Here is a 27,076-nt window from a genome sequence, read left to right as displayed (position 1 = left end):
TCCCACCTCTGCCACAGTAACCACTATCCAAGCCATAGCAGCCCTTAGCAGAGTGATCCCACCTCTGCCACAGTAACCACCATCCAAGCCATAGCAGCCGTTAGCAGAGTGATCCCACCTCTGCCACAGTAACCACCATCCAAGCCATAGCAGCCGTTAGCAGTGTGATCCCACCTCTGCCACAGTAACCACCATCCAAGCCATAGCAGCCGTTAGCAGTGTGATCCCACCTCTCTCACAGGGACCGCCATCCAAGCCATAGCAGCCGTTAGCAGTGTGATCCCACCTCTGCCACAGTAACACCCATCCAAGCCATAGCTGCCCTGAGCGGTGTGATCCCACCTCTGCCACAGTGACCACCATTCAAGCCATAGCAGCCCTTAGCAGAGTGATCCCACCTCTGCCACAGTAACCACCATCCAAGCCATAGCAGCCCTTAGCAGAGTGATCCCACCTCTGCCACAGTAACCACCATCCAAGCCATAGCAGCCCTTAGCAGTGTGATCCCACCTCTCTCACAGGGACCGCCATCCAAGCCATAGCAGCCGTTAGCAGTGTGATCCCACCTCTGCCGCAGTGACCGCCATCCAAGCCATAGCAGCCGTTAGCAGTGTGATCCCACCTCTGCCACAGTAACCACCATCCAAGCCATAGCAGCCGTTAGCAGAGTGATCCCACCTCTGCCACAGTAACCACCATCCAAGCCATAGCAGCCCTTAGCAGAGTGATCCCACCTCTGCCACAGTAACCCCCATCCAAGTCATAGCAGCCCTTAGCAGTGTGATCCCACCTCTCTCACAGGAACCGCCATCCAAGCCATAGCTGCCCTGAGCGGTGTAATCCCACCTCTGCCACAGTAACCCCCATTCAAGCCATAGCAGACCTTGGCCTTTGTATAAATGTGGCTTCCAGGCTGCTAGGTGGACAGCCTTTGAATGTTGCAGCCCTCCTTGTCACCACAGTGGCTAGGCCTCTCATAATTGTGGCTCTGTTTTCTTTGGTCATCCTTGGTATAACAGTAGTCCCCTCTTGTATAAAGGGGGCTTTGGCATATTGTGATTTTTCTTGCCGTATTTTGGGCCTCCATCTTATAATTTTGGCCTCCAACTTATAATATTGACCTCCAAAGTCCAAGTGACAACCTACTTCTTATCAGGATGGCCCAGGCAGAATGCTGGCTACCCTTGGCATATGGCTTCTGATACGTATCCCTGGCATAAAGTGGGCATTGTGACGTCCGATGGATTCCCCGGCTTTATTTATTTTTATTTTTAAGATTTTATATAGCGCAAACATGACCTGTCAGGGTATCAGAGTGATTTCCAGGGGGAGGAGTGAATACACAGTAATGAAATAGTAATACAATGCAGACACAACAAAAAATATACTCATAGAAGAATAACAAGTTACAGAATGTGACGTCCCTAGGAGATTAGAAGAAAGTCATCATGATCAAAAAAATGAGAATATACCAGGTAAGATCAATCGATATAGAGTATGATTTCGATTTTAGGCCAACCGTTTGTTCATCAGAAATGCTTTTGCTTCTGTTTTTAAGGAATCGATATAGAGTATGATGGAGGCGGTGGAAAGTATCAGAGGGATGTCCTTCGCCAGAGAATTCCAAATTTTAGGTGCGATGCCCGAAAGAGATCTGTTGCACCTTTTCTTTTAGCTGAAAACCTGAAGTTTCAACATCATGGGAGCTGATACTTCGCAATGATCTACAACCGCCAAATAATTCCAGTTTTTGTGCCAAATTTATGGGAGTATTGAAGTGTAGGGCTTTATGAGTCATGCAGGCGATTTTTAGATGAATTTGTGCTTCATATGGGAGCCAGTTTAGCGGTTTCAGATCAGGGGAGACGTGTTTGCTTCTTCTTGTTTTGGTGACGAGTCTGGCCTCAGCATTAAGAGAGTATTACAGTACATGCAGGCAGCTCGCCCACCTGTTCTGTGAGTTCTGTCCAGTCTAATGATGTTGTGAGTAGGTGGGACTAGTAGGTCTAAAATAGGGGTGGATGAGTCATTTAACACATTCTGTCAGGATAATGAGGTTGCGCTCATGAGGTCATAAATGTCAGACGCATGACTAACAGCCGATCTGCAATTAATGAGCATGCATTTCAGGTGAGTATTGGCTATGACAGGGGGTTGGGGTTGATACGCTTGAGATTGGCTTTGTTAACCCCTCTAGGGTCGCGGCTCGGTTCTCTGTAGAGATGACTTGGGATGGTTTGGATTTGTCCAGGACAGACCTAGTTGGTGACTTCATTGGGAGAGTAGGATGGGAGCAGGGCCTGGCTGTCATGGTCTGAAAAGGCAAGCAGTCGATCGCCTTGGTCAAAAGGGGGAATCAATGGCGGTGTTGAATTCCTATTAAAGTGAGGTGTGTGAGGGTTGAGGTTAGGGAGCGAAATGAATTGGGAGCCAGCTTGCTTCTTCTGGAAACTGTCACGCCTTTGGTTGAGCGACACCTCAGTGGTTAAGGATGTAAGTCTTACAAAACCGTCTTTGAGAGCAGCAGGTTAAGTGATGATGTGATACATGAATTTGTGAGGCGGAATATGTCCACGTGGGGTGATGGGACATGTGAGTGCTTAACCCCTTCCACGTGGGGCTAATTCCCCCGCGGTGCAGTGGGGAGGTGGGCTGCGGTGCTCGTGACGAGCCCTGCTCGTCGTGCTGCATAGTGGAGCTGTACTCATGATGAGCTGAGCTCGTCACGACTCTGCCCACCCCAATGGAATGCGCCCACAGGAGGGGAATTAGCCCCGCTCGGGCGTTCAGGGGCAGTTATGACGTGCTCAACTCGTTATGAGCAAAGCTCCACTGTGCCTCATGATGACCTGAGCTCATCATAAGCGCTGAAGGGGTTAAGAAACATGACAAGGGGATAAATGCACATCAGACTTGTGTATTTAAAAACACTGAAAGGTGGTGTCAAGGCAGCCCCTTAATATAAATAATATTGGTATTGGAAGACATATCAGTATTCATAATGCATGCTGAATTTGATACACTTGTTGTTGATCTTATATCCTTATTGCTAAAGGGCCATTTCTGCTACAGATTTTATTTCATGATCCATGTGAAAGCATTTAGCCATCTGTATTTTTCTTATGAACAACTTTATTGACATTTCAAACAAAATTAACCAAGCGCTCATTTAATCTCAGATTATTGCAGACACACTGTTGAGGCATAAATTCCACATGAAGCCCAAGGACACAAAGCGTTGTATTCAACAGGGTCTGTCGCGGATAGGGCCAGGAAGTCCTAAGAGGCAAACGGGCCCTGGGATCCATACACTCCAGCCAGCTTAGTCTATTAAGATTGAATCAGGCAGCGATAGAGCCCAAATTCTCTCACGTTTTTGGGAAGCTCTGGGCACCACAGATTGTTCCCTGCATGACTAAGCACTTGTCCATAACTCTTACCCACTTCACCGCAGCAGGCACCTCTGTTCCTTACCAGTTTCACGCGGTGTCTTGATGGTGACAATCAAATCTTGGTTGGTGAGTTCCTTCAAGCTTCTGTCATTCTCCAGATCTTCAGCATCAAAGCAGCTCTGGGGTAAGAGTGGACCCAATCCCACAGCCTTGGAAAGCACATTCATCACCTCTAACCAGAAGGCCTGTAACAGTGTAACACTCCTCACACCCCCCTTCTGTCTGCCACACCCTGGCACAGTAGCCTTTAGCGGGTACTTGAGTGGTACTATGCCGGGATGGCTATTTCTCTGGGCACCATAAGGGCTTTTGTCCACTCTTCACCTATAACCTCATCTACGTCTGTCCACCAAGAGTTTCTCAGTTTCACAGATTCATCTGGAGAATTATTAAAAAGTTTGTGTAAACTAGGGAAATCATTGTTGACGTACCTACCATTCACAAGAATGGCCATCTAGATGTTAGAGAAGGGCAGTTGGCGCACTGCTTAATGTGTGGGGCTCTGGCTTGCCACAGATGGTGTTTTTAAGGTTAATTTACTCACGTTGGAATTCTGTCATCTTAAAGGGTGACCCCAAACCTTGATTGCTAATGGTAAGGTCTCCCAACCAAGAACGTAAAGGAAATGTAGAACATCCCCCCTCCTCCTCGCATACACACCTCCAAGTATCTCCTCCCTGAGCTTATGCATCAGTCCTCACCTGCTCCATCAGCGACTCTTTCAGCTCCGCGAGGACAGCTCAGTTGATGGACACCCAATGTGAATGTTTGGGGGGAAAAGGTACTCCATTGATTACTGTAGCATCCTCCCCACCCAGGTACCAATGACTACGCCACACACTGAGCTTCGTATAACACATCTTCATTCTTCTATGTGTGACGGCAAACTCCTCATTCTAAACCTGCAATCTCTTCACTTCGCTCTAATGCTTATGTCACAGTTCTACGGAGTTCATCAGGAGCCACAATGGTTCTGTCATTACGAACTCACACAAAGGTACAAATATTATCACCCAGTGCAATGGTGGAGCAGGGTCCAGGTGCAGTCACGTAGGGAGCGTGCAGTCAACCTGCTAATTAAGGACATTTCTTGATCCTTCTCCGCAGCGCCTTGATGCCCCCGGGCTAAGTTCGCGCTTTACAAAGCCTATATTCATTCATTCATTCATTTAACCTTAATGCAAGCAAGATGAATGCCCCCTCTTGCTCATCCGTTAGGTGCATGGGCCCCTCACAATCCGTGGACCCGGTGCCACTGCACAGGTTGCACTAGTGATAGCCATGCCCCTACCTAATATATTTACCTTTTGTGAATACTTGTAAGGTCTCTGAAATCTGAGGGGCTGCTCCAGGATCTGAGACTCTAAAATCTAACCTGAGGGATGATGCTACCGAGGCCTCAGGCTATAAGGCCTGTCATGAACCACCCTGTGCCCTCCAGGTAGATTCTCAGACACACAACATGAATGAGACTCTACTTGGAAGGAACAGGATGCAAAAGTCACAGTGAGTGGGAGGTAGAAAGACTAAATAAGTTATACGGGGAGAGGTTAAATTGTGAACTTCCAGTAAAATATGCTCCTCTGACCAATTTTAGGAAAGTTTGTGCTAAAAAAGACGTTGTTTTTTCCACTGCCATTTTAAAGTTCACTTTTTCATGCCATGTATGCGGTCCAGTGCAGCACGTGTGCAGTGCTGGAAAAAATGTGGAGACTTTTAAAAGTCACTGCACTGCTACGCCTGGCTCAAGAAGGTGCCATTCTTTGGTGCAAATCCATGTCCACCAATGTTAGTAGATAGCGGTTTGCGTTAAAACCCTTGAGTGGTTGCATGGGAATAATGCACATGTACAACACGTGGTACACCTCCTTGGTGCAAAGGAGCACAACGTAGCATATGATGCTATATTGCTTTACTTTAGACAACTTCGATGCAAATCATGAATTGCATTGAAAACTAAAGCGCTTCACAAAACTCAGAGCCAAATATGAGTAAATCTGGGCCCTTTTTATTTTATTTATTTATTTTATTTTAAAAGTTTTATATAATGCTAGCTTGACCGGTAGGTATCAGAGCGCTTTACATACACACAGTAAAAAACAGAAGGACATTACATTACATAGTAGGCCGGCAGTAAGGAAGCAAAGCAAAGAAAATAATACAGCATGGGAAATAAATATGCAGTGCAGCGGAGGGGGAGAGAACAATAAAAAGAAAAATGTGAGAATTACATAGTCCGGTCACCCACTATCCTTAAATGTCCAGTGAGAGAGGAGACAACTCGGATACAGAAGTCTAGGTAAGTTGACGTTGGTCAGGAAAGTATTTGTTTAGGAGATGGAGTTTCAGGTCCCTTTTGAAATAGGAGAAAGAGGAGTTGCATCTGAGGACTCCAGGGAGAGCGTTCCATATCCTGGGAGCATTGCCAGAAAACGATCGGTATTGGGTGGTTTTCTTTTTTAGTTTCGGCGGAATAAGAAGGAATGAGTTGGAGCTTCTCAGCGTTCTGGATTGACCTGCTCTTACCAGTTTGTTATTTAGGTAGTTTGGGGCAGGAGAGTGAAGGGTTTTGTGTGTGATGCAGGCCAGCTTATAGATACATCTACCTTCCAAGGGAAGCCAATTGAGGCAGTTGAGAGCTGGAGTGATGTGTTCAAATCTTTTAACTCCAGATACGAGTCGAGAGGACATGTTCAGCACTGCCCTTAGAGGGGCTAGGTGAGCTTTTGGAGTCCCTGTAAGGATGGCGTTCCCATAGTCGATTTTAGAGAGAACTAGGGATTGGACTACTGTCTTGGGGTAATCGTGGGGTAGAAAAGGTTTCAATTTCTTGAGGTGTTTTAGAGAGAAAAGAACACTTTTTGCAGAGTTTTTGATGTGGGCCTCCATTGATAAGTTCTTGTCAAGGGTGATGCCTAGAGACTTAACTGAGTCGGATAGGGTAAGGGGGCAGTTTAGGGCAACCAGATTCTTGAGCCACTCTTGGATTGGACGATGGTTACTTTTTGAAGAGAATAGGATTAGTTCCATTTTGTCTGGGTTGAGCTTTAAGTGGTTAAGTTAGAACCAAGTTTGGATATCGGTTAGGGTGGTATTGAGGAGTTGGATATCGCTGGGAGAATTGATCCTGAAATAGATTTGGGTGTCGTCCGCATACAGGTGGTAATTCACTCCAGCTTTTTTCAATATGATTGTGAGGGGCTCCATAAAGAGATTGAAGGGGGACGGGACGAGGATCGAGCCTTGTGGGACCCCAAGTGTGACTTTTGTTGGCTTTGAGAGACAGGAGTTGATTTTAATTTGTTGCGAGCGGTGTTTAAGGAAGGAGGTGAACCATTTTAGTACTGTGCCATTAATGCCGGAACTCTTCGACAGGGTCTCGAGAAGGGCTGGATGGTTTACTGTGTCGAATGCCGCAGATAGGTCAATAAGGATGAGTAGGCAGGCATCACCTTCGTCTAGGACCTTGTGAATGTCGTCGGAGGTGTTGAGCATAGCTGTTTCCGTGCTACAGCCTTTTCTGAATCCAGATTGAAAGGAGTGGAGGAGAATGAACTCATCAATGTGTTTATAGAGTTGGTGGAGAACACATTTCTCCAATGTTTTTGCAAGGAATGTGAGGTTAGAGGTAGGTCTGAGGTTGTTAAGATTGGTTCCATGTTTAAATATCGATAACAAAAATATAGTCAACAAAAATATTGATGTAAAAATATCGATTCCAAAAATATCGACTCCCTATACTTCAGGTAAGTACAATAATATCGACTCAAAAATATCGATGTACATAATATAGATGTAAAAAATATCGACTTAAAAAATAATATAACTTAAATTAAATGAATTAAATAATATTATTATTAATAACAAAATTAATTAAATGTAATATATATTTTAACTAATTATAACAAATAAACTTAATTTAATAAGTATAAACACAAAAAATGTGTACATATACATATATTTACTTTAATACATGTTATTAACTATTATCTTTAATTTATTAACATTATTAATTATATAAAAATAAAATAAACACATATATAAATAATTTAAAATAAAATATTCTATATATAATTAACACATTAAACTATTTAAAAAACATAATACATACATTTAATAACAAAATAAAAACTTTAGTAGTAAAAACATGGATAGCAGGAGGGTAAAAATTACTATTCCCACTCCAATGAGTGCAACAGTAGGGAAAGCGTTGGATAGCGGACGGGTAAAATTTACTATTCCCACTCCAGTGAGTGCAACAGTAGGGAAAGCGCTGGATAGCATAGGGGTAAAAATTACTATTCACACTCCAGTGAGTGCAACAGTAGGGAAAGCGCTGGATAGCGGAGGGGTAAAATTTACTATTCCCACTCCAGTGAGTGAAACAGTAGAGAAAGCGCTGAATAGCGTAGGGGTAAAAATTACTATCCCCACTCAAGTGAGTGCAACAGTAGGGAAAGCGCTGGATAGCGGAGGAGTAAAAATTACTATTCCCCCTCCAGTGAGTGCAACAGTAGGGAAAGCGTTGGAATGCGTAGGGGTAAAAATTACTATTCCCACTCCAGTGAGTTCAACAGTAGGGAGAGCGCTGGATAGCAAAGGGGTAAAAATTACTATTCCCATTCCAGTGAGTGCAACAGTAGGGAAAGCGCGGGATCCCAAAATAATAAAAAACAAAACAATCAACATTTTTATTAAATTTAATTTCCTATATTAACATAATTAATATATAAATGTAAATATATTATTATTAACAAAGATAATGAAAAATAATTAATTACACATTATTTAGCACTATAATATCCACAACACACACCTAAAATTATTTACACAATTACATTGAATATTTACTAATTAATTAATGGAAAATAATGTATTATTATTTATTAATTAATCAATAAAAAATTAATCACTTACCACCCTTCACACCATTTGCACATATAAACACACCTCTAAAATTAATTAAACAATTAACATAATTAATTATTAATTGATTAATTTAAATTAATTAACAACTAATTATTAAACTATCATTAATTAATAAATTAACACATTAATTAATCAGTTAATTTTATATAATTAAATTGCTTCCCACCCTATTCCCCTATAAACCCACAACCCGCTACGGAACTAATAACGCAAAATTAAACTTAAAATAAATTAACAACTAGAAAAATTCTAAAACATATCATAAAATGACAAACAATTCTCATTAAAAACACTAAAATACATAACATTATTAATAAATCGATATTTTTGTCAACTATATTTTTGTAAACAATATTTATTACAACTATATTTTTGTAATCGATATTTCTTCCAAACGATATTTCTGCGGCGATATTAATGTCCCACGATATTTCTCCGTTGATATTCCTGCTCTGCACCGTTAAGATAATTAGGGTCAGCCCCAGGTTTCTTGAGAATGGGTGTAATTTGTCCTAGTTGAAGGGAGTCTTCGACAGGGTCTCGAGAAGGGCTGGATGGTTTACTGTGTCGAATGCCGCAGATAGGTCAATAAGGATGAGTAGGCAGGCATCACCTTCGTCTAGGACCTTGTGAATGTCGTCGGAGGTGTTGAGCATAGCTGTTTCCGTGCTACAGCCTTTTCTGAATCCAGATTGAAAGGAGTGGAGGAGAATGAACTCATCAATGTGTTTATAGAGTTGGTGGAGAACACATTTCTCCAATGTTTTTGCAAGGAATGTGAGGTTAGAGGTAGGTCTGAGGTTGTTAAGATTGGTTCCATGTTTAAATATCGATAACAAAAATATAGTCAACAAAAATATTGATGTAAAAATATCGATTCCAAAAATATCGACTCCCTATACTTCAGGTAAGTACAATAATATCGACTCAAAAATATCGATGAACATAATATAGATGTAAAAAATATCGACTTAAAAAATAATATAACTTAAATTAAATGAATTAAATAATATTATTATTAATAACAAAATTAATTAAATGTAATATATATTTTAACTAATTATAACAAATAAACTTAATTTAATAAGTATAAACACAAAAAATGTGTACATATACATATATTTACTTTAATACATGTTATTAACTATTATCTTTAATTTATTAACATTATTAATTATATAAAAATAAAATAAACACATATATAAATAATTTAAAATAAAATATTCTATATATAATTAACACATTAAACTATTTAAAAAACATAATACATACATTTAATAACAAAATAAAAACTTTAGTAGTAAAAACATGGATAGCGGGAGGGTAAAAATTACTATTCCCACTCCAATGAGTGCAACAGTAGGGAAAGCGTTGGATAGCGGACGGGTAAAATTTACTATTCCCACTCCAGTGAGTGCAACAGTAGAGAAAGCGCTGAATAGCGTAGGGGTAAAAATTACTATCCCCACTCAAGTGAGTGCAACAGTAGGGAAAGCGCTGGATAGCGGAGGAGTAAAAATTACTATTCCCCCTCCAGTGAGTGCAACAGTAGGGAAAGCGTTGGAATGCGTAGGGGTAAAAATTACTATTCCCACTCCAGTGAGTTCAACAGTAGGAAGAGCGCTGGATAGCAAAGGGGTAAAAATTACTATTCCCATTCCAGTGAGTGCAACAGTAGGGAAAGCGCGGGATCCCAAAATAATAAAAAACAAAACAATCAACATTTTTATTAAATTTAATTTCCTATATTAACATAATTAATATATAAATGTAAATATATTATTATTAACAAAGATAATGAAAAATAATTAATTACACATTATTTAGCACTATAATATCCACAACACACACCTAAAATTATTTACACAATTACATTGAATATTTACTAATTAATTAATGGAAATTAATGTATTATTATTTATTAATTAATCAATAAAAAATTAATCACTTACCACCCTTCACACCATTTGCACATATAAACACACCTCTAAAATTAATTAAACAATTAACATAATTAATTATTAATTGATTAATTTAAATTAATTAACAACTAATTATTAAACTATCATTAATTAATAAATTAACACATTAATTAATCAGTTAATTTTATATAATTAAATTACTTCCCACCCTATTCCCCTATAAACCCACAACCCGCTACGGAACTAATAACGCAAAATTAAACTTAAAATAAATTAACAACTAGAAAAATTCTAAAACATATCATAAAATGACAAACAATTCTCATTAAAAACACTAAAATACATAACATTATTAATAAATCGATATTTTTGTCAACTATATTTTTGTAAACAATATTTATTACAACTATATTTTTGTAATCGATATTTCTTCCAAACGATATTTCTGCGGCGATATTAATGTCCCACGATATTTCTCCGTTGATATTCCTGCTCTGCACCGTTAAGATAATTAGGGTCAGCCCCAGGTTTCTTGAGAATGGGTGTAATTTGTCCTAGTTGAAGGGAGTCTGGGACACAGCCTGAGGTGAGAGAGCCGTTGATGATTTTGGTCCAGAAAGGGGAGATGGTGTGGTTGAGTTCTTTTATAATTGTGGATGGGAGGGGGTCCATGGTGTGTGGGAGGAAGGTTTTAGATTAGAAATTATATTGAAGACCTAGCTTGCCGACATTAGCTCAAAGTCGGACCAATGCGCATTGTTCTTAGCTGGAGGTAGGTCTGATTGTCCATGTTAAGAACTCTTTCCGAGTGGTCAAGTGTGGTTGAAGGGGGGCAGGTTAAAGGGGACGGAGGGTTAGCAGTTGGTAAGAAGGATTGATTAATTTTAGAGACTTTATTAGTGAAAAAGGTGGCAATTTCTTCACATCGCTCATTGTTGGCTTCGATTTCTTGAGAGGGAGTGCAGTTAGTTTGGCTTTTAACAATGTTGAAGAGTTCTCTTGGTCTGTTTTTTGCTAGATCTAGTTGGCTGCGGAAAAAAGATGCCTTTTCACTGAAGATGTGTTTTTTGTATGACCCCCGAGCAGATCTGAATGAATGAATGAATGAATGAATGAATGAATGAATGAATGAAATAAAATGTATATAGCGCGTAACTACCCTGAGGCCTCGTAGCGCTTATGATCAGACAGGCAGATGTACAGCAGTATTGTAATGTAGCGCTATAGAGGTGAGTTTTCAGCAATTTATGGAAAGTTTGCAGATTGGGTTCCTCAGTGAGTGAGGGGAAGAGAGTTCCAAAGATTAGAGGCATTCAGTGAAAAGGAGCGCCCGCTGGCTCTGCGTACTTTCCTAGTAGTAGCAAGGAAAGCATTGCTGGAGCAAAGACTCCTGGAGCGTAAGTAGGGAACCACCAGAAGATGGATGACAGCGGGACTGGTTTTCCGAACAGCTCCATGGGCCAGACACATTGCCTTGAAACGTATTCTGGATTGAACGGGGAGCCAGTGAAGTGTGTTTAGAGCCGAACTCGCAGACTGTCTCCGAGGGATCTGGAGGAGTAGGCGGGCTGTGCTGTACTGGATTACCTGAAGCTTTTGATTGTAGCCAGTGGGGCGCCCAGATATATGGCATTTCCATAGTCTAGTCGTGAGAGGATAAGGGCTTGCACCATTATCCTGCGTGCCTGAAAAGGAAGTAGATGCATGCACAATGGCGATACATTCGTAAGGGACAAGGATAATGTACGTGGAAAAAATATCATCGTACCAAGAGCCGCCTGAACCGGCGAGACACCACATCACATCGGAGTGGAAGCCGATCTCAGACACCGCACTGAGATCGATCCGAACCACCAGACATCACCGTATGTCAACCACCAGCTACCGAAGAAAGACCGGCAGCTCCCGCCACTATAATTTGCAGAGGCAGCCTGCACCTCTTCACAGTGAGCACCCAGACGGGTTCTCATGTGAGTTCATTTTTCTTTTCTTCACCACCTAGGGGAGACCACAACTTCACGTAGGCTGCGTCTTTATCAATCAGATATCCCCACAACATACGTCCTGAGGAAACCCCACATCCAATAGAGGGTTGAAACGTCATCGATACCAGTTCAGAAAGGACCTCTATACAGCCAATGTTACCACACATTCAGGCTGTTACCATACTCAACTGAATGGTCACTTCTTGTACATATGGAAACCTTGTTCTACGCAATTCACTATATATTCACTTATGGTTCCATACTTTACTTGGGGATTCACTGCACAAAGTATGCTGCTTTTTGAATTTAAGAAAGTAATTTATACTTGTATACTTCTACTTCTACTGTATATATATCAATAATTATCAAGTCTAGCTGTGTAGAGAATCTATTTTTTCCACTTACATTATCATTGTCCCTTACGAATGTATCGCCATTGTGCATGTATCTACAATTGAAATACTAGTTATTATTTTCGCTAGAACCGCTGTCTCCCAATATAAAACAATTACTCTGGTTCTTTGTAAGTAGGGTTCCCCTGTTATCTAGAGTGAAAGGAAGCAGAGGCAGTATTTTCCGCAACATCCTCATCAGGCCAAAGCAAATGGAAGAGAGCCTGGTAGATTGATGGTTAAAGCAGAGAGAGCTGTCAAGCCATATGCCAAGGCTCTTGATCTGCTGCTTGGGGACAGGCAAGTTGCCAAGACAGATCGGCCATGACAAAGTCGCAAGGGATGGGGAAGATTTGCACAAAAACATTAGCTCTGTCTTATCCCCATTTAGCTTAAGGTGAGATAGTTCCATCCATTCGGCGACTATCTCTAGGCAGTTGCCCAGCGCGCAAACTGAACCTTCCGGGTGGTTTAGTGATACCACCAGTTGGGTATCATCTGCGTAGGTGATGATTTGGATGCCGAATGGAAGTACTGTCTCAGCTAATGGGGCCATATAGGTGTTAAATAGAGTGGGGCTCAGGGAAGAACCCTGAGGGACCCCACAGCTAAGAGGCCACAGATTAGATGCTGCTGTATCCTCGATGACCTGGAAGAAACGGTCCTGTAAAAAGGAGTTGAGCCAGGCCAAAGCCAAGTGACTCACTCCCAAGTTATTTAAACGCTCAAGCAAGATGGTAAGATCAACAGTGTCGAAAGCGGCACTGAGATCCAGCAAAATAATTGCAGCTGAGTCGCCCTGATCTACCAATCTCCTGGCTTCTTCGGTAATGGCCAATAGAGCAGTCTCTGTCCCGTACTTTGGGCAGAACCAGTCTGAGACTCATGGAGAAGATTGTTTGATTCCAGGTATTGAACTAAAGTTGAGTTAATGTGCTTCTCAACCAGCTTACTCAGCCAGGGGAGAAGGGAGATGGGTCTGAAATTGTCCGGATTAGAGGAATCCAGGTTTGGTTTCTTTAAAAGGGCTCTGACCTGGGCACATTTCCAGTCCAAGGGTACCATTCCTGTGGTAATGGAGGCATTTAAGACCTTCAAAATTGCTGGGCGGGTGACTTCTTTTTTTTTTTTTTTATTTAGAATTTTTTTTATTGGCATACAAAAGAAGGCCGTACAAAAATATATATATACAGGTGTGCGTACAATAATGGCGGTCATATCTATAACAGTCCATTCGTGGGTGCGCGTTTGTTCTCCCTCCACTGGAGGAGGAGAGAAAGAAGAAAAAAGAAAAAAGAGAGAAGAGGGGGGGGGGGTTGTCCTTTACTGGGTCTTCCTCAGGTGCTCGTCGAGTGGGTCCCACATGTGTAGCTTGGCTTTATGTTCTTTTGAGAAGTTGCCCGTAATGTTGTCGGCTCCTCTCAGGAAGGTGACCCAATTAATCCATGTTTTGAAGTTTGCTTTGGCTGTGTTTTTCCAGTTCGTTAGGATTATTTTAAGGGCTGCTGTGAGGAGTAGGTCTAGGAGTTCTCTCTCTTCTCGACTTTTTAGGTTCGCTGTTAGGTGCTCAGTAGCCAGGCTCACGAAGCTGATTTTTAGATCGGTTTTGAGCATATCGTTCAAGAAGGTGTTGATTTGTGCCCAGAACCTCTTGACTTTCACGCAGGTGAAGATGAGGTGCTCGAGGGTTCCTTCTTCTTTCTGGCAGTTCCAGCATTTGTCTGAGTCTGCGATGCCGACCTTGTGGAGTTTGGATGGCGTCCAGTAGGCCTTGTGGAGTAGCCAATATTTTGTTTGCGCTAGCTGTGGGGTAATTTTGTTTGTTGTCGCTGAGCTCCACATTTTTGCTCGTTCTGTTTCACTCAGTTGCCTGCCCAGGAGCGTCTCCCATGTATTAGTGGCTTTTTTGTTCTGCGCCAGCTTGGATGGGCTCAGGAGCTTATAGATCTTTGCCGTTTGGTGACCTGCTGAGTTGAGGAGCTGCAGGTATTTGATGATTCCCGGTTCTCCTCCGCATAGGTTGGCTTTTGTTATTGCTGTCTTGATCTTTAGGAAGTTATAGAGCTCTTGGTTCGGGAGGTCATGTAGCTGCTGTAGGTTCTGAAACGTCAGCGGTCTTTGCCTGGTTTCTGTTTGGCTGGGGGTGCTGATGCCTTTCCCGATCCAAGTTTCATTATGCAATGTCGCTCCCTGGTAGGTCACTTTAGTGTTGAACCAGATGGATTCCCATGCTGTGCCTTTCAGCTTCTGTGCCATGTGCCTGTCCACTTTCAGCAGGGCCTCTCTCGTGTGTTTTAGTATGGCGTTGGCTTTTAGTGGGTGCCGGTTCGCTGTTAGGAGTGCTATTGGCTTGAGCCCTCCTAGGATGTCCTGTTCGACCTCTAGCCATATTGGTATGTACGTTTGTGTGGCATCTATCCAGGCGATACCCTGTCTCGCCAGACATGCCGTTTGGTATGTCTTGAAGTTCGCCAGGTTAAGGCCTCCGAGGTCCCTTGACAATCTTAGTTTTTGTAGGCGGGTGACTTCTATAACTAAAGTAAGGCGTTGTGGAGGAGCTGGATCCAATGGAGAACCATAGGTGACCCTAGAAATGAGTGTGTTCAGTGTCGCCTCATCTAGCAGTGGGAACTCCGCTAAAGAACACTGTGGATTGAAGCAGGAACTTTAATTGCTGGAAACTATGGACCCGCTCTGGTGGAAAATAAATGATTGGGATATTAAGTAGATTTTTTGATGAAAATATTTAGCCAGATTATCACACCGAGCTTGTGCATCTTCTGGGTTGGGGATTTTGTGCGGTGGAGAGATGAGAGATTTAGCAATGCGAAAGATTTCTTTGGGGAAGTTTGCTGCTGTGCTAATCTTCTCTTTGTAAAAGGAGGATTAAGCGATTTTGATTTCAGCTTTATAAAATCTTATTGCCTCTCTGTACTCAATTTTCCTATCGATTGCTAAATTCTGTCTCTCAGATCTAAGATGTGTTAGGTGCAAGGTCGAGGGGTTTTGTCTTCAAGACCTTTCCGTTTGTCTGAGTTGACACCGTTCATCATTCAGCTCCATGTTAAACCAGGGTTTTGATTTGGTTCTCCTCAGTTGTTTGAGTTTGAGAGGAGCTACTTGGTCTAAAACCTCTGTCATTCTTGAGTTAAAGTGTGAAGTTAGGTGATCAGACGTCCATGATGAGGGATGGAGTTGACGATGGAGATGAATCTTGGCTTCAAGTTCGGATAAAGGTATTTCTTTGATGTTTCTGATCAAGAGTTTAGGTTTGACAACACAAATAGGTTGGAGGCGGGCAAGCGTGTCAATCCTGAACAGAATGAGGTGATGGTCGGACCAGTCAATGGGAGAATCTCTCTCAGGGAGACCAGTTCATTGTTGGTTATGATCGCATCTAGTGTTGCACCTTTGATGTGATTTGGTTTATTGCAGAGTTGTTTAAGGTTATATATTTCCATAAGGTTGGATATGTGCAGGACAGTGGAGTCTTCTGGGTCCCTAATGTCTCTCACAACATCTGTAGTTGTGCCAACTTCAGAGTAACAAGACCTATTGGCTTTTCGGGAGCCTTCGGGTGAACCTCTACAGAGCCTGCCTTCCTCCTGATGCTGTGCAGCATTGTCCGAAAAATATGAATAAAATAAAACAAAAAAAGCAGCAATGGCACAACCGCTGCTTGGGGTCACAGCATAGTGCTTGTATGTGTGATGCCGAATGCCTCAGAACACACTTGCACGACTAACATGGCCCCCATTTGTGTTATGTTTTTATTCATTTATCCCCCTACATGCCCAAAGGTACATTTACATCCCTTTCACCTCTACAATCCCCAAGTGAGAGCTTCGGTCAGGAGCTGCCAATGTGGCCACTCTTTCTAGAATTAGACTAGCAGGATAGGGTGGGTAGCCCTTTTCCTTCCTGGGGCCCACATTATGGACACCCCTGCCTCTTACTCTTCGCCTTTGTGATTCCGACCCCCTGCTCGGGAAGAGGCTTCAGGCCTCCAGTTCAGCTCTCCACTGCATTTGCTCTCGTGCGGCTAGCGCTTGGAAACCCAGGGTAGGGATGCGAAGCGCTTTACAAATTGTGTTTGTATTGCACCTATCCAAGATGGCAGACACAACTTAGATCAGTAAATAAAAAAATAAAAGATTTTTTAAGTACAAAAGTGTAAATTAAAAAACACAAAGAGGGGGTAACAGGTGAGCGAATGAGGGAGCGGTGGGCTTGAGGTAGGGAAAAGCATCGCCCAAGGGAGAGAGCTGCAAGGGGTGGGTGGAGAAACACACATGGAAAGACCAAGGAGTGTGGGGGAGAGGAAAAAGAAACACAAGGGGTGGAGAAGCACACAAGAGAGTCGTAAGCACAAGAAAGTGACATGAACACAAGGAGTGGGGGAAACACACAGGGCAAGAACAACATGGAGTGCAGGTGTAGAAATACACAAGATAGAAACAGGGGGAAGCACACGGGACAGAAGGGGAGAGCTGGAAAACACAGCACTCTCTTGGCTTGTTTAGCAAAGAAATAAAAGATGTTCCTAAAAGCGAGCAATGGAAGTTTAGAAGCTAGCCAATCAAAGATGGTAGAGAGGCTATGCTCCAGGGGAGGGGAAGAGTAGTAGCTAGCCAATCAAAGAGATGGTACAGTGGCTAGGCTCCAGGGAAGGGGAAGAGTAGTAGCCAGCCAATCAAAGAGATGATAAAGGGGCTAGGCTCCAGGGGAGGGGAAGAGTAGTAGCTTGCCAATCAAAGAGATGGTAAAGTGGCTAGGCTCCAGGTGAGGGGAAGAGTAGTAGCCAGCCAATCAAAGAGATGGGAAAGTGGTCATGCTCCAGGGGAGGGGAGGGGAAAGATAGAGCTAGCCAATCAAAGAGATGGGTAAGAGGCTAGGTTCCAGGGGCGGGGAAGGGTAGAAGCAAGCCAATCATAGAGATACTAAAGAGGCTAGGCTCCAGGGGAGGGAAAAAGCAAACACTGGACAAACTGGGACTAGAAAGCCATCGAACAAGAAGCAGGCAGATAAGAGTGACAATAAAGCAAACCAATGATGAGCAATGGGCGGGCTGTGAGGCATGTCAGTTCTTGGTAAGCCCACAGTAGGTCTCCTGCTGCCGGAGAGAGTGCACTGTCTGGTAGGCTCAACCTAAAACCCCGAAACTCCAAGCGGGCACCCTCAATCCACAAATGCACCTGAGAGTTTGAAAAAAATGAAATATTCTGAATTTCATCAGATGTGCATTGAGGAACATGTCTTAGCAAGGCTCTGACGGACCTGGGTGCGGCCTGTAGTGCTCATGCCATTGTTACTGGGGTCTTATGGTGCACTCTAGGGAGTATTTCATCAATCAATCAAACAGGGCCTATAGAGCGCGGATAATCACTCGCGAGTGTATCCAGGCGCTGGGTCTTCCCTGGAGCCGCCGATGGTCCCCTCTCCGGCTTCCTGTTGACAGAGTGACCTGATGCTTACCTATCACTCCCCGAAGATGACGGACTCTTCAAGTTGAATGGCTAAAATGTTTTTAACCTTCTACGTTTTCCCTTGTTTGCATGGTGTATGCAATGTTTTAGGGATTTTAGTTCCTAAATAACTTATTGTGTTATTTCTTTTTGTATAGCGCTAACACCCATTTCCACTGCTTAGTGTGTTTTCTAACTGGGGGCCCTTTCATGCTGAACAGGGAGGTTCTCTTGAACTAGTTCTGATTCTAAACAATTACATCGATATTTATAAGATACCCAGAGACATCAATGTAGCTGGACCTTTGTTATACTGACACCATGTGTGCTCTTTAGCACACGCTATCCACATTCACACTAGGGTTGCTGTTTACTCAAGAGAGTCTCGCAAGAGATCCCTCAAGACCAAACCCTCAGGCGAGGGTAAAATGAAAAGACACTCAAGGAAATACTGGGGTTCAGTACAAGGCAAATGGGTCCCCTAAAAGGATACAGAAAGAAAGGGACGCATAGGTGACGACTCCCAAGGTGCATGGCGTCCTGTTGTGAAGTCTCCAAGTAGACATCCCTTTCAGCCACCCTCATCCAGACCTCAAGGCTCCAGAGCAGCAATGAACCCCTCTGGGACACACCATTAGCTACTTGCTTTGACTGGCGCCCCATTAAAGGGCTGGTGAGTGGGAACAGGAGGGGGCTCTTTACTCCTGCAGCGGTGTGGGATGGGAGGACTGATATTCCTTCAAGTGAATGAGTCTCCCTCCCAGCCAGTGTGATGTCTTATAAAGAGAGAAGTACTTCTCCTGGGAGAAGTGGTTTCAGTGAATGAAATGACCTTTTTTTCATGCAGTGATGTTAGGAGAACAGTGAGGGAAGATTATATTATTAACCCCTTCCATGCTGATGACGAGCTCGTCATCAGCTTTACCTGCCCTGTGCGGATGACAAGGTGAACTCGTCACTCAACATGGTGATTTTAAAAATCCAGCACACAGCGGGAAAACCGCTAGCATGCAAGTGGTTAAATGACGCTTCAAGGAGGGAAGGAGTCAGGTCGCCTCCCCTTGTGCAGTTTATAGACCCTGTCCCAAGATTGTAATGCTGCAGGCTGTGTTTACAAGGCCTGTCCTCAGCCTGGCACATGGCAGCACCAGGCTCATAATGTTTAATATCTGAACCTTGGGGTAACATGTTTATCACTCTGCTCTCACATAGAGCACTGCAGAGTGTTGTTTCTTTCTACAGTTTTACATCCTCAGATTGCACAGTATTTCAAAAAGCCTCTTCCCACTAAATTCTTGAAATCATACCTGAAGCTGTGATCTTGACTTAAAACTTTACATTCTTTTCCCTGGTTTCTTTCTTTGAAGAAACCCATCCCTTTGCTTCCACCAAGTGCACGCCCCTCCCTCTGTGCACATTGTGCTCTAAGACGCACGCCTGTCTGGTGTATTCTCTATTACTGTATTCCCGTAAAATGGTTATAACTCATTTCATAAATCACAACCTGTCTTACTATAAACCATACTGCTGCAACCTTACAACACTTGGGGCCTGATTTAGATTTCGGTGGATGGGGAACTCCATCCCAACGGTGACGGATATCCCGTACGCCGAAATATCAATCCCATAATTTCTTAATGAGCCCTGAACTCCTCTTCAGACCAGGCTGAAGTTTCAAAATCAGTGCCCAGTGGACAGTGCACAAGTAGGCATGAGGATATCACAACTCTCGTAGAACCCTTCCCCAGTAATGAGGGAGATGATCTCAGTACCTGTGATGGAACGGTCCCTGAGGAGCTTGGGTCAGACAAGGCAGAGCTACTGGGGGGGAAGGGGAGCTTTACAGGGAAGACTTCAGTCTGGAGCAGGCTGTCTGCACTTCTCTTAAACAGCTCAGAAAGCAAGCTGCTGCTGAGGAAGTAGGGAATGTCAGTGGGCCCCACAGGACTTATTGGGAAGATGAGCACCTGTTTTGTTTTTAAGTAGAGACCCCAAGCCTGGTACCACCAGGAGGTTGGTAATAACTCAGAAGTTCAGGGGTTTCCTATTGACCCTGGCACACAACATTCACCTTTCAGGACATCTTGGGCAAAGCAAGACGTGGGACAGGCTTGTCCCTCACTTGCCCTACATGTCTGAAGACACTAAGGAGTGTTATGACTCTTGTGTCACCTGCCAAGTAAATGGTAAGTCAGGTGACACGGCAAAGGCCCCCTTAATCCCACTACCAGTGGTTGGGGTTCCCTGTGAGAGGGTGGGGATAGATATTGTAGGTCCCTGAAACCCTACAACAGCATCTGGACACAGATTTACCTTAGTAGTGGTAGGCCATGCCACTAGATATCTAGAGGTTATTTCCTCAAGTACCACTACAGCTCCTTTAGTGGCTAGGGCCCTCCTGGAAATCTTTTCCTGAGTTGGGTTCCCAAATGAGGTCTTGTCAGACAGCGGTACCAACTTCATGCCTAGCTACATCACTGCTATGTAGTAAGAGTGTGGTGCTAACTATAAGTATACCCCACCCTACCATCCTCAGGGCAATGGGCTTGTTGAAAGGTTCAATAAAACCCTCAAAGGTATGATCATTGGACTCCCAGAAAAGCTGAGGCTAAAATGGGATGTCTTACTACCTTGCCTTCTCTTCGCCTACAGAGAGGTTCCTCAGAAGGACGTAGGCTACAGCCCATTTGAACTTCCCTTTGGACATCCAGCTAGGGATCCATTATGTCTAGTCAAAGAAGGATAGGAGCAATCTCTCAAGCCTCCTAAACGGGACATAGTAGGCTATGTACTCTGCCTGGGTTCTTGCATGGCTGAGTATATGAAGGCCAGCAAAAATCTTGAGGCCAGCCTGAAGTTTCCATAAGCTTGGCATGACCAAAATGCTGTACTAGCAGTTTACCAGCCAGGACAGAAAGTATTGGTGTTGGAGCCTGTGGCCGCAGCAGTTCTCCAAGACAAGTGGAGTGGCCTCCACACTATATGGAAAAGAAAAGTGATGTCACCTCCTTAGTTGACCTAGGCACTCTAAGAACTCCCCACTGGGTACTTCATGTGAATCACCTGAAACCTTTTGTTGACAGGGCTGACATGAGCTTGCTCATGGCCACTGATGAGAGACAGGAGGAAGAGAGTGACCCTCTCCCTGATCTCCTCTCTCAAGACCCTGTTGATGGATCAGTTGAAGGAGTAATCTTGGCAGTTTCTGTGTCTTTTTTCTCTGACACCCAGCCAAACCACCTGGTATACCCATGAAGTGAACACTGGTGACAGCTGCCTGTGAAGAGCAACATTTACAGATAGGCTGATCAAGTCAGATATTGCATCAGGACAGAGGTCCAAAAGATGCTGGAGTCGGGGGGATCATTGAGCCTTCAGATAGCCCTTGGGCTAGTCCTGTTGTCCTTGAACCAAAACCTTACACCCAGGATGGTAAGAGAGAGATGAGGTTTTGTATTGAATAAAGAGGCTTCAGTGCAGTCACTAGGACTGATGCTCATCCAATTGCAAGGGCAGATGAACCAAATGATACGTGGCCTCTGCCAAATGTCTCAGTACATTTGACCTGACTGCTGATTGTTAGAAAATCAGATTCTATGAGAATGCCAAACCAAAATCCATCATAGACTGGATTGCTCCCACTACCAGACTCAGGTCAGAGCTTTCTTGGGCCTGACTGGGTACTACAGGAGGTTTGGTAAGAGCAACAGATCCATAGTGACACCACTTAATGATCTCACCTCCAAAAGGAGGCCTAAGAAAGTTCAGTGTACAGTTAGCTGTCAGAAGGCATTTGATGACCTGAAGCAAGCCATGTGCTCTGCTCCGATTCTGAAAAGTCCTGACTACTCCAACCCATTCATTATCCAGACAGATGCTTCTGAGATAGGGATAGGTGCAGTAGTATCACAGCTTAATGTAGAGGGCCGGGATCAACCAGTAGCTTTTATCAGCCGAAGGTTGACCCCAGGGAGAAACGTTGGTCAGCTATTGAGAGGGAGGCCTTTGCTGTGGTCTGGACTTTGAAGAAGCTGAGGCAATACCTGTTTGACCAAAACTGGACAAAGGGCAGTGGAGTATTCTCCCCTCTGTCCAGCCCCTCCTCTTGAAGGGGCCCCTGAGTCATTCCAACCCTTTCTCTAGGGTACTTAAGAGCACCCCTTTGGGTGAGTCCTCAGATTCAACGTGAAACAAGACTCACCTCTGAAAACCAATACACTCTTCGATCATCTGGACACTTGGACTTTGTTGGACTTCGACTGAATCAAGGAGGACTCCTGCTGCTCCTGGTCTTGCTGTTCTTCATGTCTTTTGTTTTGTCTGTGTCTGTGCTTCATCCAGGTTCTCCAGAAGGCCTGTGGTCATCAAGGACACATGATGTAATCTCCCTTGGAGTGAAGGAGTCACTCCCCTTCATCTGCAGGCACTACAACAAAACTGACCGGTCTGCTGCTCCTATCATACTACAGACTTCCAGAGGCCCAGCTACACAAATGGTGATTCTGTAGCTCCCTAGAGACCTGACCTGTCTTCTCTGCAAATTTGAGGACAGTATCCCTCGTTGAAGCTGCTGGGACAAAACCCCTGTGCACAGTGTCGACTTGCCATAGCCAAGGCTTGTTGTCTCAGTACTCCAGAGATCTTTCGGGCTACAAGATGTTCCAGCCTTCTGCACCTCATCCCTTGAAAATCAGCATCCTCACTGCATCCTCTGCAGCTCCATCTTTCGTGAGCTGCCTGATTTCCTCTTGCGACTCCTGTGCCTATGGCCTGTGGGTCCTCTCAGTGTCTGCCTTTGCTTCAGTGGGCTCCCCTGCTTGCTTGTGCCTGCGCTGACTCTCCTGCACTTGGTGAGTCCCATGGACCTTGCTAGACCCAACAGTTACAACATGTTGCTTTCCTTGGCAGTTGCAGCTCTAAGGCTTGTTGGTGCTCCTGCCGGACACCGACCACCTGGACACTGACACCCGATATGGGACAACTTGTGAATGGATGCTGGTCTTCCCCAGCATCGCCTGGTCCTCACAGATGCAGCACCAAGATCACCATCTTTACTCTTGAATCTGCTGACATCGGGGGTATTGTGCTTTCATGCCTCCCGGTCACTTCAGAGTGGCATAGACTCTGTCCCCTCTGCTTGCAGGTCCTCCTCTACAAGAATCCAGACTTGGATTTCACCGTACACCTTCACAGGCTTCTCCAGAGGCATCTTCTTTGAAGTCTTCCATTGTCGTCTATGGCAGGTTCTGATGTCACTTCACCCCCATGCACCAGTGCAGGTAACCTGGTTCCTGGGGCATCCACGGTTGGGGTTGCTCTCCAACCTACTGTCTTCCAAAGGGTTTCTTTGGGGTCCTCTGGGAAGGGTCTTTCTTCTCTAAAAGTGCAATGCGACTTCTCCTTTGACTTCCATCGGGCACGCAGCTGTGTTTCCACTCTGCACACATCCTCCGTGGGGCTCAAGGGTACTTACCATGGGTGTTTCCTGTGTCCCCAGTTCCTCTGAGTCTTCTGGTCCGAGTCCTGTTCTCCTTTGCAATTCACATTCCACTTTCTTAGTATATGGCATATTTGTGCTACTTCTCTGATTATTCTGCAGTATTCTTGTGTGTATTGTTGATATCTCCAGGTACAAGATATGTCAATGTGTAAGTGATTATGTTGCATAATAAATAGACTTATATTTATAAATACTGTGTGTTTTTTTCACTTAATCCACACTGTTGATTAAATGTGATAAAACAAGCTGCTTTACACTCCTTCAAGATAAGCCTGAAGGCTGCTCTCCACATTTACCACTTTGAGAGCTTTCTATGGTTATCAAAGACCGCTAAAATCTCTATAAGGATAAGGGTTGCCTGGATTAGTGCAAGGTGCATAACTCCTGAGAGTGTGCACCATATACTAAACCAGCCTCCTACAACCACCAACACCAGTTCTCCATTATACTTGTCCCAAAAAAAAATGTAAAATGTCATGTTACTTATAGAGCGCACTGTCACCAGACGGTCACCTTGCAGTGTCGCCTATTCGGCTTCCTGGCGCTGATACTCGTACCGCTGTGGAACCCCTCCTGGCTTTCCCTGAGAAGTGTTCACTCCTGGGCACCCCCAGGGTGAAGCCAGGCATCCTTAGCGCTGTTGGGGCCAAGCAAGCTATTGCCCAGAGTTGCAGCGTGGGGGCCGTGATTAGAATAGGCACCAAGGCGAGAATTAACAGGTCCGAGGAAATTGAGCCTAAGACCCCGCCGAGGCAGGAATCGACCCCTGGTCCCTGGCCAGAACTCTGCATCAGGGTCTGCCGCTCTAACCATTGAACCACACTCTTCCCACATGGGCACAAGTCCTAAAAGAAGTGGAGCACTAACGGGGGCGTGGCTAGCAGCCAGCGGAGATGGTAGCAGCCTAACGAGGCTACCGACCCCACCGCCCGTAATCCGGCAAAAATATCCTTGATACCGCTTGGGAACCCCGTGAAAACTGGGTGCACCCAAGCGACACACTGCCACCTGCTCCGGTGCCACGAGAGAGCCGGCATCTGCATCGGGGGAGGCGTACTTCTCCGGAGACGGCTCGCGGTCCCGAGTCACAAGATGGCGACGTCCCCATAGCTGCCGGGACGCTGAGACGCCGGGACCCGCGGCGCGGACCCCGAGGCCCACCTGCGACGGCTGGCGCGCTGTCCGAGAGCTTTGAGGAGTGACTGCCCGGCGGCGGAATCCTGCGACCCCCCGGTGTGACTCCTCCCTGCCCGGGAGGCGAAAATCGAGGCCCCGGCGTCAGCGGGGCCTACTGCCCTCGGGGTGAGAGAGGGAGTGCGGGCTCAGGACACCCAACCGAGCTCAGAATACTACACCTGGTGCCTCCGGAGAGATCAGTCTGGCGGGTGAATACCTACTACAGAACTTGGCCCCCAGACCACGGGAGGGGCGACGCCGAGGGGTGAACACCTGGCGGAAGGAGAGACGAGCTAGTGGTGCCTTTGCTGCCCATTGAGGAAAACAGCCTCGACCCCGTCCCGGGACCCGGACTGCGGCGCTCTGCCCGTCGCAGGGACGCGGTAACGACGCTTGCTGGTGAGTGAACCCAGGAAGGGACCGCCCGACCCAGGTCTAACCCGGGGGAGCGCCGCTGTGGGTTGCGCGACGCTCCTTGACGTTCCGGTGCGGCTCTGCCCTGGCCGGGAGACGGAACTTGGAGCCCCAACTTCACTGTGGCCCCCCACTGCGGCCCATACGGCGGAAAGGGCCCGAAGAACACCCTCACCGGGCCGAAGAGACAAGGCGACTGGGGGAGGCCTTGGGACCGGTGCCCCGAGTCCCAGGAGGGCGCGGGTTGCCTCCGGCCCTATACACACAGGGGGGCTGCGCCTGGTGGTCCGACGCTCCGGCCTCGCTGGGGCCGGCACCTGCTGAGGGTGGCCTGGTGTACCCGATCAGGGGCCTGGAGGCCCGTGCTGGACCTCGGGTGCTCCATCATCCTGTAGGAGGTGTTCCCCGCGGAGCGGCCGGCCCACACGAGACCCAACTTGGTGATAGCCCTCGTGGAGGCCCCAGGCCCGACGTGGGGCCCCTGGCCAGGCCCGAAATATCCTGGCAGAGCCGAAGATAGCGGGTCCCCTGCGTCCATGACCCCGGACTGGGAGATACCTCTGCATGAGCCGGGGGGCTACTGCGAACGCCCGAAGTCTGACAGTGCGGCTGGGGCAGATCCGGTAGGAGACTGTGGAGGACCCTGCTCAGCTCGCGGCGGTGCGACCGCATCGCCTACCGGACTGAGCCCGACTCCTGCGGCGAACACAGGGAGCTAGCCGACCCTGGGGCGGCAGGGGACACGCTCAGAAGCTCTGCCCGACCACGTCGAGCATACCAGGCACCTCGTTCTTTCACCGATACCCCGGTCCACCGAAGTCACGCTGCAATGGGGAAAACAAAATGAGTCCGAGGAGATGCCAGCCCTACTACAGAAACACCGGAGGATGCCCCTCCACCACCAACAGACCTACAGCAAATGCAGGATAGGATCCTTCAAGCGATCGCAGCCACGAAGGATGCCTTGCACCACGATATTGCGCAAGTGTCAATGGGACTTGGACTCCTTCGGGCAGACCACGCAAAACTAACAGACAGAGTCAAGGAGACGGAGGACGCCGTAACGGTCTTGGTACCGGCGCAAAAATCGATGGAGGGTCGACTCACGGATGCGCTGGTCCGCATACAGGCCTTAGAGAGGTGGGCAGAAGACGCTGAAAACCGTAGCCGCAGGAACAACGTACGCCTAGTGGGTCTTCCAGAGAAAAAAGAAGGTACGGACATTATTATTATTATTATTATGTGTTCTTATATAGCGCTCGATTACCCGTAGGCATCTCGGCGCTTGCCTTGGGAACCCGTCCTGGCTTCCCCCAAGGTGAAAGCCAGGCATCCCGCCGCGGGAGGCCGTAGTGGAGATTAAGCAGGCTAATGCCCAGAGCTGCAAAGTGTGAACCCATGATTCGAGTAGGCACCGAAACGAGAATTATCGAGTCCGTGGATATTTAGGCTCAAGACCCTGCCACGTCGGGAATTGAACCCTGGTCCCGGGTCTGACCTCTGCCTCCTCTAACCAGTGAGCCACACTTCTCCCTAACATGGTGAGTTACCTGGATAACTGGCTAAGGACTGTGGTGGCCCCTGAGGGCCTTTCTCCCTTCTTCACACTGGAAAGAGCGCACCGAGTCCCGTCCAGACCCCTGAAACCGGGACTCCCGCCTCGCCCGGTGGTTATCAAGCTGCTGCACTACAAAGACAGGGACTGGCTGCTGCAGCGGGCCCGGGATGCGGGTCCCTTCCCAGTGGACAACAGCACTGTGACCCTGTTTCCAGACTATACGTTCGAAACACAAAAAATGTGTGCCTCTTTTCTCTCAATCAAAAAGGAACTACGCACGGAG

General features: G+C 45.8%; 1 pseudogene; it reads right to left on the bottom strand.

Annotated features, from left to right (window-relative positions):
* The window catches only part of LOC144803991 (uncharacterized), a 42,310-nt pseudogene extending 18,596 nt beyond the window's left edge, over positions 1 to 23,714 (bottom strand).
* Between the last annotated feature and the right edge of the window lie 3,362 nt (positions 23,715 to 27,076).

The sequence above is a fragment of the Lissotriton helveticus genome, chromosome 1_2 (genome assembly GCF_964261635.1).
Source record: "Lissotriton helveticus chromosome 1_2, aLisHel1.1, whole genome shotgun sequence".
Classification (NCBI taxonomy): domain Eukaryota; kingdom Metazoa; phylum Chordata; class Amphibia; order Caudata; family Salamandridae; genus Lissotriton; species Lissotriton helveticus.
The sequence above is the reverse complement of the archived record's forward strand: the minus strand, read 5'-3'. Positions and strand labels throughout refer to the sequence as shown.